The sequence below is a fragment of the Carlito syrichta genome, unplaced genomic scaffold (genome assembly GCF_000164805.1).
Source record: "Carlito syrichta isolate Samal-C Ts95f unplaced genomic scaffold, Tarsius_syrichta-2.0.1 Scaffold307274, whole genome shotgun sequence".
Lineage (NCBI taxonomy): Eukaryota > Metazoa > Chordata > Mammalia > Primates > Tarsiidae > Carlito > Carlito syrichta.
The window spans coordinates 103426-108736 of NW_007251370.1; the positions used below are offsets into that span (position 1 = coordinate 103426).

Genomic DNA, 5311 nt, shown 5'->3' on the forward strand with positions numbered 1-5311 from the left:
AGGCGGGTCTCGAACCCGCGGGCTCAGGCAATCCACTCACCTCAGTCTCCCAAAGGCGCGGGATTACAGGCTGAGCCACCGAGCCCAGTTTTTTTATTTATTGTAGAGACGAGGTCTCACCAAGTTGCCCAAGTGGGTCTCCAACCCGTGGGTTCAAGCAATCCACTTGCCTCGGCCTCCCAAAGTGCTGGTATTATAGGCTGAGTCACCAAGCCTGGCTGCCTCTTCTTTTTTATAAAACAGTGTAATTCGGCTGGGTATGGTAGCTCACATCTGTAATCTTAGTACTTTGGGAGGCCAAGGTACGTGAGAGAATTGCTTGAGCCCAAGAGTTTGAGAGCAGACTAAACAACATAATAAGACATTGTCTCTACACAAAAATTAAAAAATTAGCTACGCATGGTAGCACACACCTATAGCCTGGCTACCCAAGAGGCTGAGGTGGAAGGATTCCCTGAGATCAGGAGGTTGAGACTGTAGCAAGCCATGATCATGCCACTACACTCCAGCCTGGGCAACAGGGAGACCCCAGCTCAAAACAAAACCAAAAAAAAACCTGTGTTATTTATCAGAGTCCCATTATCTTTATTTGTAAACTAGGACTGATAGGTCTCTCAAAGAGTTGAGGTAAGGATTAAATGAGATGAAGCACCTGGCACGTATGCTGAATACCTGTGAATACCTGTGGATTTCTTTTTATCATCTAGTCTCACTGAAGCCTTGACTTCCTGGGCTCGGATAATCCTTCTGCCTCAGTTTCCCTAATAGCTGAGACCACAGGTGCATGCCACCACACCTGACTAATTTCTTTAAAATTTTTTTGTCAAGGCGAGGTCTGGCTATGTTGTCCAGGCTGGTCTTCTTGAACTCCTGGGCTCAAGCAATTACCTCACCTTGGCCTCCCAAAGTACTGGAAATGCAGGTGTGAGCCACCAAACCAGGCTGGCACAAACATTTACATATTGACAGATAACTTCTTTTGATGCTGTTGACCTTTTAGCAGTTATGGCTTAATATTCCTTGTCAGTTCTCAATCCTGATGGGAAATTTTGAATTTTTCTTTGTCATTCATTTTACTCATCCATTGTGCATGTTAGTTTCTCTGAGCAATACATACATGACTCAAATATGTATTTAGCCCATACTTGTTTAGGAAGATGTATACCCGATTATCACATATGGTAGAAAGTTAGAAGGAAACACACAAGGAATTCAGAAAAAAAAATTTTTTTCTAATAGTAGGAATCTGGGAAGGTTTTCTTGAGGAAGTGGTGCTTGAGTCAGCCTCAGATCATCTGACGTGCACATGAAATTGTATCAGAGAGCAGAGTGTCATACAGGTGGGAAGAAAGAGTCTTGACTGAGATTCAATTTGGCTGAACAAGAGAAGACTAGACTGGAGTGGGGAGAGACACACAAAAGTTGAGAGTAAACCCAGATTGTGTGGACTTTAAAACTCTAGCTGTGGAAAACATTTCCTCAAAAAATTAAGCCAGAATTACCATATGATCTAGCAATTTCACTGCTGAGTAGATACTCAGAAGAACTGAAAGCAGGAACGCATATTTCTACATCAGTGTTCATAGTAACATATTCACAATTACTAAAGGTAGAAACAACCCAAATGTCAATGAATAGATAAATAAAATGTGGTTTTTACATACAATGGAATATCATTCAGCCTTAAAAAGTAAGGACATTCTGATACATAGAACAATATGGATGAACCTGAAAAATGGTATGCTATATGAAATAAGCCAGACATAAAAAGACAAATATCGTTTGATTTCACTTATATGAGGTTCCAGGAGTGGTCATATTTATAGAGACAGAAAGTAGAAAGGTGGTTTCCAAGGACTGGGGGAAGAAGGAATGGGGAATTAATGTTTAATGGATATGGAGTCTCAGTCTGGAATTATGAAAACGTTTTGGAGATAGATCATGTTGATAGTTGTACAGTGAGAATACACTTAATGCTACTGAATGTACACTTAATGGTTACAATGGTAAGGTTTGTATTTTAACTAAAATAACTCAAAAAAGCCCTAAAAACTCTATGCCAAAGAACTTGAATTTTATTTTATTTTTAAATTTCAAAGTTTTTTTAAATTTAATTTTTTTTTTTTGAGTTGAAGTCACACTCTGTCACCCAGGCTGGAGTGCAGTGGCATACTCATGGCCACTGCAGCCTTGACCTGTTAGACTCAGGTGATCCTTTTGCCTCAGCCTTCAAAGCAGCTAGAATTACAGGCACATGACACCACACCCAGCTAATTTTTTGACTTATTGTAGAGAAGAGGTCTCACCAAGTTGCCTAGGCTGGTCTTGAATCAGTGGGCTCAGGCAGTCCTCTCACCTCAGCTTCCCAAAGTGCTGGGATTATAGGCATGAGCCACTGCGCTCAGCCAACTTTTTAATTTTTTTTAATTAGAAATAGTATGCTATGTCACCCAGGTTGGTCTCGAACTCCTGTGCTCAAGCAATCCTCCCAACATGGCCTCTCAAAGTGTGTGAGCCACCACATCCCTCCAAGACCTTGAATTTTAAAGAATACGCATTGAATAATTGATCAAAGTTTTTGACCCAGATTTGTGTCATGAAGATTAACCCTACAGCAGAATAAAAAATAGCTTGAAGATGTAAGGAATGAGGAGGTGGGTAACCAGCCAGTTCTTTCTATTGCAGCAGTTAAGAGGTGGTATGGCCCTGATATAAAACAGCAGTAGCCAGGTTCGGTGGCTTTGGGAGGCTGAGGTGAGTGAACTGCATTAGTCCGCGGGTTCGAGACCCGCCTGGGCAACTTGGCGAGACCTCATCTCTACAATAAATCAAAAAATTACCTGGGCGTGGTAGTAGTTCCAGCTACTTGGAAGGCTGAGGCGGAAGGACTGCCGATGCCCAGCAGGTCGAGGCTGCGGTGGCTGGGAGCAGCCATTGCACTCCAGTCTGGGTGACAGAGTGAGACTCCAACTCAAAAAAAAAATAAAAATAAAAATAAAACAGCAGTAGAGGGAATTGGAATGACAGTGGATGTGAGAGAAACTGGACAACTGATTAGATGTGGGAGAAAAGTGAAAATGAAAAACAAAAGATGACTCCTAGTGTCCCAGCACGGTGGCTCATGCCTGGAATCCCAGGGCTTTGGGAGGCCAACACGGGGGGATTGCTTAAGGCCAGGAGTTCAAGAGCTGCCTGGATGACATAGCAAGACTCCATCTCCAAAAAAACAAGTTAAATAATTTAGCCAGGTGTGGTGACAGACACCTGTAGTCCTAGCTATTTAGGAGGCTGAGATGGGAAGATCGTTTGAGCCCAGGAGTTTGAGACTGCAGAGAGTCATGATTGTGCAACTATACTCTATCCGAGGTGACAAATTGAGACCGTGTCACACACACACTAAAAGGGTAGCTCCTAGGTTTTGTTCAGGAAAGTAGAAGCATTGGCTGGGAAAATGTTCAATATGCATTTCTGGTGTCAGGTGTCCAGAAGGCAACTGAAAATATGAAAATGGGGAAATGGAGCTCAGGAAAATCAAGCCTAGAGATGAGTTATGGAGCCATCCATCCATCCCTTTGAACAAATATTTAATTGAATCTGTGCCTTTTGCCAGATATGCCAAATGATCAGTCTTTTTTTTAACAAGTGTAATCAATTTATTAAAATACTTGACTTAAGCATCAGCAATGGTGACTTCAACCTCAACTCCCGACTCAATACTGGTGTAAGTAATCTGCTTGACAATCTCAGAAGGACTGTGCAAGTCGATGAGTAGCTTGTGGATTCTCATCTGGAAGCAATCCCATGTCCTGGAACCTTCACCACAACGAGTTTTCCTGGTAGTGATTCTCAAAGTCTTGGTTGGCATGCGAACAGGTCCCTTCACCTTGAGATTCTTTTCCTTCGTGCCTCTGATCAGGTCAGTGCATACTTTCTCCAGAGATTTCCCATTGTGGCTGGTGAGGGTGATCCTAATCCAGTGGACTGCCACCTCCACGGGCGTCTTGCCGGTGTCTTTAAAAGCCATGGCTGCAGCACGGCTTCCTGACCGACTCGTTCCTCAGCGAGAGCGAACAGCGGTGAGTCAGGAGCGGGAGCGGGAGGACCACAGACTCGCAGCACCCACATCCACGTCATCTTCAAAAGGCACATATCAGTCTTTAACCTCAAAGATGTCAGTCAGATGAGCTGTTCTCTCTCTCTCTCTTTTTGTTTGAGTTGGAGTCTAACTCTGTTGCTCAGACTGGAGTGCAATGGCACGCTGCTGGGCTCAGGCAAGCCTTCCGCCTCAGCCTTCCAAGTAGCTGGAACTACAGCGTGCGCTACCATGCCCAGCTTATTTTTTGGTTTATTGTAGAAACGAGGTGTCACCAAGTTGCCCAGGCTGGGTGGCAGTGAGACTCCAACTCAAAAAAAAAAAGCTAATAGAAATCAGCCATTAAAATTTAGCTCAAGCAACCCTCAAAAGAAAAACAACAGATTCCATACATGGTATCAACACGCAGACTTTCATCTGCCTCCACCAGCGCTTTCTTCGAAACGTCCTCTTCTTTCTTGTTATCCCCTGCTATGATGCTGGTCGTTGTCACTGTCACCCATGCATGAACCACAGAAGCATCTTTCTAACTTCTCTGATGCTAGTCTCTTGCCCCCTCAGTCTGGAGCTTATTCTGTAGTCTCTAGGAATTCACTAAAGATGAGCAGAAGAGTAGCCTGGTGAAAGAGGTGTTTCAGGAAGAATTCAAAGTAGCCACAGTCCAACAATGTTACCACCAAATCTCTTAGTTTACACATATAGCCACTTCCCCACTGATACACAAGAATATTCTGCAAAAAACATGTTTTAACAAGACATTGTATCGGAATGGAAAAGTTCACTTCCACGTGTCTTTTTTCTGGTAGTCCTCAGAACAAAGGAATGCCTTCCTACCAACTCTCAAGAACAGAGGCGAGTACCTCCTTCAATCATGAGTCACTTCCTAACTACACTATTCCACATTAATCATTTCCAAAAGTCTACCTATATCATTATTTTTTGACAATGTTACACTATTTCATACCATTATAGTTATGTTTTTATGTGACCTTTTTCCATAACCAGATTATAAATGTATGAAAAGTAGCTAATGTTTTGACTATTCCTTATTCCCAGGAAACCTAAAGAACAGTAGCATACACGTGAAGTAAATCTCTGCTTCATAAACTCATTTGGTCATAAAAATCACCTAGCTGCCGGGCTCGGTGGCTCAGCCTGTAATCCCGCGCCTTTGGGAGGCTGAAGTGAGTGGATTGCCTGAGCCCGCGGGTTCGAGAC

General features: G+C 43.1%; 1 protein-coding gene and 1 pseudogene across 3 annotated transcripts in view; both read right to left on the reverse strand.

The window, feature by feature from the left end:
* The window catches only part of FBXO42 (F-box protein 42), a 100719-nt gene that overhangs the window by 79572 nt on the left and 15836 nt on the right, over positions 1-5311 (reverse strand). The gene's annotated exons all lie outside the window — the stretch shown is intronic.
* LOC103266664 lies at positions 3630-4160 on the reverse strand (annotated as a pseudogene). The gene has a single exon (XR_002482323.1). The product of XR_002482323.1 is annotated as a 40S ribosomal protein S20 pseudogene (transcript).